This window comes from Ascaphus truei, chromosome 7 (genome assembly GCF_040206685.1).
Source record: "Ascaphus truei isolate aAscTru1 chromosome 7, aAscTru1.hap1, whole genome shotgun sequence".
Classification (NCBI taxonomy): Eukaryota; Metazoa; Chordata; class Amphibia; order Anura; family Ascaphidae; genus Ascaphus; species Ascaphus truei.
The window spans coordinates 55576486-55587598 of record NC_134489.1 but is presented as its reverse complement, the minus strand read 5'-3'; the positions used below and the strand labels follow the sequence as shown (position 1 = coordinate 55587598).

The window sequence follows — 11113 nt, the reverse complement described above, 5'->3', positions numbered from 1 at the left end:
ATAACATTCTAGTAGCTTTAATGACCACACCATTCACTGAACGGTGATGCACATACAGAATCGTATTATTAACTCCCAATCTCTCTGCCATGCCACTTGGCAGTAAATGACATACATTTATAATCACCAGTCACATACATAGCGGTGACCCAAAAAAAGGATGTTCACAATAAAAATATCTAACAGATTTTAATAAAATTTTAATGCTAATAAAAACATATGAAAATAAACAATAACAATATATAACATTTTACATAAAAAGGCCTAGACCTATTTTGACCTAGAGAACAAGATGACAAGAAAAAGCAGAATGAATAAACAACAATATTATAATATTACCTAAAAGGGGATCAGCATGTTTCTCCAAATGATACTTTTGGGGGGATTCAGTTACTGTATATTTCAGACAATCCAGGAGGAGCAAAATATGGGGAAATAAGGAAACAAAAAAATGCAAATTTAAGTGCAGACGTTGAGACTAAAATCCAATCAGATGTCAATATCTTGGCTCTACCGGTCTATCTACTCACAAGATGTTAGTGGTATATATGCAGTTGGCAGATTGGGCTGCCACCCCAGGTGGATGCTGTATACTGTGTAACTCCCTCCAGGCTCGTCTCATCAGTGTGGCAATGATACATGTAGAGGAAGAAACAGAACTACATAGCGCGATCTGTCTTGAAATAGACTTTATAAAAAGTATATAGGCATATAAAATGTGCACTTACAATGTGCCAAAATTAAAATCGCATTTATCACATTAAGAGTGAATCTAGGGGGTACTCCGCCGTTCTCACCGCCTCCTCTCTGGCTCTGGATCTCCTCCGTCTGCAACCTGGGACTCTGAACATGTTCTATAGTCTGCTGTGTACCTGTTCATTGATAAAGATGTAAATGAAATGTCATTCTCCACCCGAAATTCTTAGTAAAATACATTTATTAACACTTATGGGATATTTAATAATAATATACAGGAATCGTCCCCCTGTATATTCTGTAGGGGCAGATAATAGCTGACTGATCTCAGCTGTTAATTAAATAAATCAAGTAAATAAGTAAGTAAATGAGTCTTATACCATTAACCTGCAGTTTATACTCTGCATACTCACCAGATCACAGTTGTTTAATTAGCTCAACTCTCCCGTAGATAAATAGCTCCATATAAAAATAAAGATAAATACATTGATTTTATATATCTATGAGAATGATGTTTCATAAGGAAATAAATCATGTAAAATGATCTTTCATGTATAAATGCTATAATTCAGTTCTAATTATCTGTATAACATTATCAACCATAGCGCTGATATAATTGTCTGTATTAATTGTTTAATAAGACCAGAGAGGGTATATATGGACACCTATTAACCCTACAACTCCCACACTCCTGACGAAGCCATAGACAGCTTGCAAGAGCTGGGCGAAACGCGTTGAGTGGTGTTTTGGTCTAGTGAGGGAGCCGTAGCTGTACCTTCCACTGAGCAAGTGACGTCACATGCACCGGAGGAGACACGGAATTCAGAGTCCCAGGTTGCAGACGGAGGAGATCCAGAGCCAGAGAGGAGGCGGTGAGAACGGCGGAGTACCCCCTAGATTCACTCTTAATGTGATAAATGCGATTTTAATTTTGGCACATTGTAAGTGCACATTTTATATGCCTATATACTTTTTATAAAGTCTATTTCAAGACAGATCGCGCTATGTAGTTCTGTTTCTTCCTCTACATGTATCATTGCCACACTGATGAGACGAGCCTGGAGGGAGTTACACAGTATACAGCATCCACCTGGGGTGGCAGCCCAATCTGCCAACTGCATATATACCACTAACATCTTGTGAGTAGATAGACCGGTAGAGCCAAGATATTGACATCTGATTGGATTTTAGTCTCAACGTCTGCACTTAAATTTGCATTTTTTTGTTTCCTTATTTCCCCATATTTTGCTCCTCCTGGATTGTCTGAATTATATCATGCTACTTGGAACCCGGGAAACAGGTTCTGCCAGAGGGTTTGAGCAGGGATATATTATTTGAGCACATATTTTATTGTATATTGCACTATTAACTTGCACGCAACCACTATTTTATTTTAAGTTGTTAGCGCCTTATATTCACTATCATTCACAATACGGGATTCAGTTATATGAATGCCCCAATGTCTATGCTGACATTCAAGCCGCATGGGACCAGGGTACTCAATTTGAATATCCAATAAGTTTCCCGCTGTGCTAGACATTGGATTCTATTGCCCCCTCTCCAATGAGCAGGAACATGTTCTATTCCCTTAAAGGTCAATGTTTTTGGGTCCGAGTTATGATGTGTACTATAATGTTTGGAGACTTGATATGTCTATACACACTTCCTTATATTTCCCAGATGTTCTAAAATCCTTACCCGTAAGGGTCTGGTGGTACGTCCTACATATTGGAGGTCACAAGGGCACTCCAATATTTATACCACATAAGTGGTTTTACAATTTATGTAATTCTCAATAGGAAAGATTTCATTAGTTATATTTGATTTAAAATTAATCTTTTCAGCACTTTTTTGAATACACACTTTACATATAAAGCAGCCAAAGAACCCTTTTGGTTTATTCAGCCAAGTAAAATTGTAGAAGTAGAATTGTTTTTATTTCCATCTATCCTCATCAGTGTTGGTGCTAACTTTCCCTTCAAATTGGGAGCTCTACTAAAATCCTCTCTCCTCTCTCTCACCCTGATCCTCTTTCCACCCTGCCTTCCCTCCCCTCCATCCTCTATCCCCTCCCCTCCATCCTCTATCCCCTCCCCCCCATCCTCTATCCCCTCCCCCCCATCCTCTATCCCCTCCCCCCCATCCTCTATCCCCTCCCCCATCCTCTCTCCTACCGATGTTCTAATCTGAGCAGCCCTACGATCCCCTATTAACCAGGACTTTCACAGCTAACATTTTGACAATTGTTGGGATACCGGACTGTCCCGGCTAAACTGGGACATCTGGGCACCGTAGCTAAAACCTGCTATGGAAATCAAAGGATGCTCTGTATATTAAAACTCATTAAAATTGGCATTAAGAGTTTATCTATTTTTTATTGTTTAAATGCAGTAAGTATTATCTAATACGGCAGAACTGATTTATAAAAGAAACCACATGTAGAATATTGCATTTTTTGCTCATTTGAACGCCTAAAAAAATTCCTAACAAAAGCTATATAAATATATATATATATATACAGTATATATATAAATAAATGTTGTGATATTTCTTGTTTTTCAGTGACATTTTGGTGATGTACTGTACAGTCACCAAGCTACTGTATCAAACAGTTTACACTGTTAGTAATAGTATCAATATGGTACAACATTAGTTTTTCCTCTACCTAACAAATGAAGTTCGATTGTTCTACGGGTTGATTTCTCATGCCTAGCAGCTGCGTTCGATTGAAGTGGTCTGGCTGGATGAGCTTCTCAACTGCTGGGCTTGCAAGGAACAGGAAGCAAGTTGTAGGAGTTGCTGCTCAATACGGATCCAGGATCCAGAGGAGTGGATCTATGGCAATACATTGCTGTTAGAGCATCAAATCCCACTGCACAGGAGCTGGCTGATCAGCTGCATGATACAGGGAAGGTGGTCTCACAGCACAGAGAAGGTAACACTGGGAGGGCCTCCGATTACGTAAAGACACAGGGAATAATGCACGTTACCTTTACATTAAGATGTACTTACTGACCACCCACTTTTCTAAATTTTCTCTCTTGACGCGTCAAGATTAGAGCATCCTCCCGAATGTTTTTTTTTTGTGTGTGTGTACAATAATGCAATATTAATTTGGTAATCTTATAGCAGCAAGTGGCTGAATATAATTTATTTGTTTTATCTAATTTATTTAAAGTAAATGGCCACCTTTTTATATGAGGAAATTTATTAACTTAGTTTTGCCTCTTGGGTTTTAAGCCCCTTTAGAGACGTCAGAACAGAGCGTCCAGTGTGGGGCTTTTCAGGCACAAGGCTACAGTATTGACTCATTAGTTTGGTATCCATAATATTTCTTGATCGATTAAAGAACAAAAAATGGGGGTCACTGCATCACACAGTGAATCCCCTAGAACCCATTTATGGTGCACTCTCATAGGCCAATAAAGATCAAATTGACGCAATTACAGTATGAATAGTTTACTGTACAGGACTAAAAGGTTCTTGCATTAGAACCTATAAAGAACCCCTTGTGAATGATATGTGTGGCGTTAATTAAAATACTTTATGTATAATCATTTAAAAGAGATGAGGTATATCAGCACATACATGGCACACACTATAGATACACAAAACATAAATACAGGGCTTAGTATATCCCTGATAATGTATATGAGTCCAAAAAAACCTTTTAATTTATAAAGTTGGCTTTTATGGAGTGGTGGTCTCCCTATGTTTATTTCAAGATACTAATTGCAGGGTATTATCTTTCGATCCTTACATTACCTGATGCAAATGTCTCTTGTGCAGAAAACACATACTTTATAAAGAGAGAAGGTCACTTATCCAAATCTTACAAGGGTTTACTCATTGTAATGATTAACGTCATTACACTGAATTGAAGATATTAATATTCCTCTGTTTAGTGGCAGTGAATCAAACCTCCAGATGTTCCGTAGCCTGAGTAAATTGTAATGCAAATCATGTGCTCCTATGACGTCGTGGGTGTATTGGTAGCACTCCACTCAATGCTCAATTATATTTGCAATTTGTTATATTGATGCAAGCGCTACTAAACTCTTATAGTCTAAGAGTAAGGGTACCAATTTAAGATGTCTTCCACTATGATAGGTGGACAAAACTGATAGGTATGACTAATTTGATATTTCTAGATGGTGCACTGATTTTTACAGTCAAACAGTATGTTCTACATAGGTTCCGAGGTGTGATTGGATCCCTACTGAGGTAAGTATATAACTAACATTTAAATGTTTGCTGAAGTACCAAGCTCCCAATCGGAGTTATTGAAGGTACATTATATCCAAGCGTTTTTAGGTAATTGCCAAAATATACAAGCAGTTGATCGTACCGGTATGTTGTTTCCCTGTCACGCATTAGATGGTTATTACACTTGCTCCCAGCTTGTTTCGGCTGGATCTGGGCATGAAGATAATTTGCGTGAAAATATAGAGTACATAATACCTGCATAAAACTGAACCGTATTGGGAAATTGATAAAGGTGCCATAGTATAAATATAACTGCCAATCTGTTTCACTGCTAATCTTTAGTTAGAAATGGCAGGGGCAAACCTTGTCTCAGACAGAGCTGTGATTGGAGCTTCCCGGTCTCACAGCTCTAGCAGGAGACGGAAGGAGTGAGGCAGCCCTCGGATGTCCCAGTACCCCAGTATCACCATCTTGCTCTATATCAGGATGTGCCTCTGTCCTCCTAGTAAATCCAGCCAGGCTGGTCCATAGTTGAGAATTTACTAGGCACATCCTGATATAGAGCAAGATGGGGGTCCTGGAACATCCGAGGGCTGGCTCACTCCATCCGTCTCCTGCTGGAGCTGTGAGACCGGGAAGCTCGGATCACAGCTTCTGTTCGGAAAGTAGAAACCTAGAAATGGATAGCAGATAAGATCCACTTGGTCTGCCTAATCTCCTATCCACTTGAGGCCTCAGGCCCTGTTAGATCCTTGACTTTGTTTCATATTTAGGATAGCTAATTGTCAATCCAAAGCATTATATTCATTATCTGGCTGTACTAGCCTCTAGTACCTCTGTTTTTCACTTTTCCCCTGGCCTCCCACCCTCCAGCTGCACAGCATGATCTCCTTTTTCTATAATTTTTTTTTCTCTCTGAAATATGCTTGCAAACCCCAATTATTGTTTTACAAGCATATTTAATTGTGGTTCAGTGATATTGCTCACTAATATAACTGAGTTTCATTGTTTTTGATTCCGTCACAAATAATTTGCTAAACACCCATTTTACGATGGCCCGTGAATATTTAGAGCTATGATGTGAGCGACTCACAGAAATGTAATTAACTATTTCCTCACCATCTTGTTTTTTTTGTCCATTTTATGAATTATATATTTGTTAGGAATGCATGCAGTGCTGTACATATAATTTTCCCCTACAAAGCTTACAATTATAATTTTTTTTCCAGATGCCTAAGTTGCAGGGTGATGGTGATATCTACATGGCTTCATACATATATTTTTTAATATTAAACCATGTTCTTTGTCACAGCGGTGAGAGATCAGTGTTGGACACTGTTGCAAATTTTGTATAAGGGACGTTATTAGGAGAATATCAGATCGCCTCCTAATTTTCTATAGACATTAATTTTGGAAAGTGAATGTTTATCGGGGAGTGTAGGAAATGTGTGCAGAGGTATGCAAATGGAGACTATTTTAGGGTGTATTTTTGGCTTTATTGAGCCTGTTCCTTTATCCAGGCAAAATAACAAACCCCTATCCCTTTGTAAGGCTAACTTACTTCCCCAGACCCTATCTGCAGGACTGGAGGGATATTCCCATTACGAGCCTATCACCCCAAAGTCTCAGAAAGTACCTTAAGCAGGGGGCCCTCCATGTCAGTCTCTGGCAGGTTCCTGTGTCCTCTGTGTCCAGGAAATATAGGTCTCTGGGTGTCTTGATCTCAGCACAGCCTTTGTGCTCAAGACAGTGTCTGTGTGCAGGCTTCTCTGCTCTCCTTCTGTCAGCCCAAATGTGAGCTAAAGAATCTCTCTCCTGCTTCTCACATCAGGCTTTTTTCTACGTGTTCTAATCAGCCAGGTAGAGTCTGGTTGATTGCTTGTGTGCAATTAACCAGCACACTTCTGGATTTAGAGGCAGTTGCTCTCTGTGATAAGTTCCTATTACAGGGACAAAATACAAATCTCCATTTTATGTGGGTTAAATATGATAATCATAATCGGAATATATGGGAATACACTGTTAACATTATTAAATGCATATATGCACTGCACACCTTTCTGGCAGGCAACGGGTTAAGCATACAGCACAGCATGTGTGACGCTCGCAGTTGGGATATTTTGTATGTGTGGAAAAAAGTGCGTATTGGTCAATACTGAAAGTGTTGAGAGGATAATTTAACACATTATCAGCATTTGTTTGGGTACTAACCTGTTTGCCCTGCTTTGTCTTGTCCATGATTTTGACTCTGGTCTCTTGGTGCAAAATTTATTTTGAACCACAATTGCAGCAAAGAGCATAATTTTAATTTTGTGTTTTAATGTATCAAGATTTTGGCGCCATTACCTTTTTTCCTTCGCTTGCGATCTTGCGAGTGTCAATGGGAGGATTTAGAGAGAATTTACGTGCCGCGTGGCTTGTAATGAGCTTTAACATATTATTATGCATCCCTTTTTCTTCATTCTTTCTGTTGGAAAATCTGCCAGGATTGCTATGGTATACACCAGGTGTGGCCAACTCCAGTCCTCAAGGGCCACCTGTTAGTACAGGTCCAGGTTTTAAGGATATCCCTGCTTCAGCACAGGTGGTTCAGTTATTGAGCCACCTCTGCTGAACCAGGGATATCCTGAAAATCTGACCTGTTGGTGGCCCTTGGAGTTGGCCAACTCTGGTGTAGCAAGCTTTGCCTGTTGTATGAAACAGGGTTGTTTTGTATGACACAGCTTGGAATGCACAACGGTGAAAAGCCACAGATGTTTTTCCTGTGCATTCATGCATACTCTAGATGCCTATATAGTTTAGAGCAGGAGTTCTCAAACTATGGGGCTCTGTAAAAACCAAACGCTGTCTTGATGCCAACAGGTTAGTGCTGAAGGGTGGGGACACGAGATTCTGATTTTTCAGACCCAATGTGACATCCAGATAAACATACAGTGTCATTGTGACAGTAGGGGGGGGGGGGGGGGGGGTAACCAGGCTCTCAAAGATTTACCCGTTTGGTCCGTAATAAGGGTTCAAGAAGAGTCAGCTCTTGAGCACGGTACTGTGTAATGCATCAAATGTACTGTGCGACAAAGTATTTTATGTGTTTTTACCTTTCCAGGAGTGCCATCAAGCAGAGATTGCTGTGGTATGAATTTCAAGGGGGGTTTTGCGGAGAAAGTGTTGTCAGAATGTACCTAGGTAGCCAGGGTCCAGAGTTGCTGAATACCCCAAAAAAGTACCCGGGAATCATGAGTGATTCATGGATACATGTAGGCACATTGTCCCGGCAATACCTCCCCTTAAACGCTTTTGCGACTCACCACTAGGGGTTCCCTGATTCAGCACAGACCAGAAAGGTAAAAGGGGCATAGGGATGTGAGGTGTTCCTGGAACAGTCAAGGGGTTCCTAGTTTAATGGGGATGCTCAGGTCACCCAGAACCGGTATAGGGGTTCCGACCATACATATAAGGTTGTGAGGGGATTCTTAGAATCCATACTAAGTCTATGCAATAGTGTGTGGGGAATATGGCTAGTGAAAAATAAAGTGCAACTTTTTATTCCCCATACCAGAAAGACTTAGGTTTTTAAAGTGTATATTTTATTAACAAAATGTGTTAAGTGCATATATGCTTTGTGCACAGTAAATGAGCTGGGACTTTCAGAACCAATGTTCTGATAGGCCTCTGGGGCTACCAACTTGGTGCCAGTAAGTCGGAACAGGACATCGGAGATGAAAGCCACAGAGTATGTCTGAGGCGTAAAAAGCAGGAACAGGCTGCGCAGCCAAGTGCTGTCGAACAGTTGTTCTGTCAAACTTGGCAGAGCCTGTCACCGTGGGTGGCATTGAGGGAACCAGGGGCAGAGGTGCCAAGTTGCACATGCCCCTTGGTTGATTCAGCACCCCACTTGCCCGGCTTCACAAAGATCATCATCGCTCTGATTGGCTGGTTAGGAAACTCCCACACCCGGATTGGCTGCAGGGTTTTGTGAATGAAACTCAGAAGTATTATGCGCCAATGTAATTTGTAGATTCTAAGCAGGGTGTACAAATAAATTCCAGTCCTCTGGAGAGAGGGGAGCTGTGGTGTCGGGAACATCAGGCTGATTTCAGTTCCAGGACATTGTGGGTCAGGGGAAAATCCTTATCTAGAATTCCCTGCAACTGGAAAAGTCTAGTTTTTACCCCACTTCCCAAGTAAGGGTGTCTTTTTGCCTGTAGTTTGTGTTCCACTGTGTGTATGACTAATTTAAGTGAATAAACTACAATTTATTTAATTACCTGTTTGGCTCATTGAATGATCCTGGTATAAAAAGATATACACTGCCTGGTGTCCCGTGACCGTCATTACCAAGAATGCTTGACTTCAGTGTAGCCACTGTATGACTTCTTAGGCCTCGGCCAAGCTTCCCGCCTGCGTGCTGAGGCTCAGGGAAAGCGGGTGCTTTCCCTGGCCTTGCGGGTGCTTTCCCTGCGCGCCGTCAGGGGGCGGGCCGGGTGCGGGCTAGTGACGTCACGGAGTTGGTTCGCCCTCATTGGGCGAACCGCTCACGTGACCGGCCCTGCGTGCCGGCAAGCGGGGAAATTTTACATTTCCCTAAGGCCTACGCTTCCTCGCGCTTGTGGCTGTAGGGGCTCAGTGCTGAGCGGGAGCACGCCTCCGCCAGCAAGCAGCAACCATGGACTCAGCCTTAGGCTGCGCTTATAGTGCCAGCTTTGGATGATGTCACCCGTCTCTGTAGCCCTTGCGAAAGTTGTAATTTGAGTTTTTGAGACGTCTCTTGCTACAAGGGGAGTGATGTCAGGGAAGGGGGAAGGCAGGGGGGCGGAGACAAGAGCAAGGGGGAAGGCAGAGGGGCGGAGACAAGAGCAAGGGGGAAGGCAGAGGGGCGGAGACAAGAGCAAGGGGGAAGGCAGAGGGGCGGAGACAAGAGCAAGGGGGAAAGCAGAGGGGCGGAGACAAGAGCAAGGGGGAAGGCAGAGGAGCGGAGACAAGAGCAAGGGGGAAGGCTGAAACGGAGACAAGAGCAAGGGGGAAAGCAGAGGGGCGGAGACAAGAGCAAGGGGGAAGGCAGAGGAGCGGAGACAAGAGCAAGGGGGAAGGCTGAAACGGAGAGGAGTTGTAATTTCTGTTTGTATGCTGAATTTACTTTACTTTTACTTACGGGAGAATTTACTATTTTAAAGTTGTTAATATAGTGTTTCACTTGGCTGGCAGACACACAATCGCACACAAATCCCCCCCCTCTCCCTGCATCAGAAGCTTTCTGATTTGGTTTATAGCCTGTCACATGGTAAGACAGTCGCTGTTAAAATCAACAGAGATTTCGGTCGCACCTGCTATAAGCGTATGTGACGGATTCAATGCATTTGTTTTGACTTTGCATCGCCGGCACTATAAGAGCACCCTTAGGCCTCGGCCAAGCTTCTCGCTGGCGTGATGAGGCACGGGTGCTTTCGCTGGCCTTGCGGGTGCTTTCCCTGCGCGCCGTCAGGGGGCGGGCCAGTTACGTCACGGAGCTGGTTCGCCCTCATTGGGCGAACCGCTCACGTGACCGGCCCTGCGCTCCGGCAAGCACTTGATTTTTAAAATTGCCTAAGACCTACGCTTCCGCGCGCCTGCGTAGGCGAGCCCCTACTAAAGCCTCTCTAATTGCGACTGTAGGGGCTCAGTGGCAAGCATGAGTGAGCGTCAGCACGCTTCAGCGAGTAAGCGCTTACCATGGCCGAGGCCTTAGACAAGTGGCAAGGGGGAGACTGATAGAACAGTGTAACCATGTGATCGCTTGAGTACAGATAGCATGGTCTCAACCTGCTCCCTGATGACAGGAACTGTCATTAATGAGAGCATTGTGTGTAGTATAATGTGTGTATGCATGTATCCGATTATGCATTAGTCTGATAAAATGTAACTACTTGCCAGTGTTACGTCATTTAGTTACTGGTCATCTTTTAACAGGTTAAGTGCTAATAGCAGCCTGGTTCCCTGATGTTCACTGTTTCCATTTGATGCTATTGTTGACATCATAAAAATGAATTCTAAGTTGTAATTGTCTGTCTGACGGTAGATCTGTATTTATAAAATGTTTTACCTGGAATTTAATACATCTCGTTTTCAAGTATGTCCTGGGCACAGAGCTATGATGATAATGGATGGTTATATTAAATGAACAGAGCTTATACATTCAATTTACAGGCATTTAATGGACAATTCGAGAGAGGATTAT

General features: G+C 42.4%; 1 protein-coding gene across 9 annotated transcripts in view; it reads left to right on the top strand.

The window, feature by feature from the left end:
• Positions 1-3427: 3427 nt before the first annotated feature.
• PIKFYVE (phosphoinositide kinase, FYVE-type zinc finger containing) overlaps positions 3428-11113 on the top strand; it is a 120519-nt gene continuing 112833 nt past the window's right edge. For 8 of the 9 annotated variants that reach the window (XM_075608462.1, XM_075608459.1, XM_075608457.1 and 5 more), the window contains exon 1: positions 3429-3631. The gene's annotated coding sequence lies outside the window, so the exon portion shown is untranslated. Of the gene's footprint in view, positions 3632-11113 lie in introns of all 9 variants that reach the window. The other variant, XM_075608463.1, reaches the window with a different exon arrangement.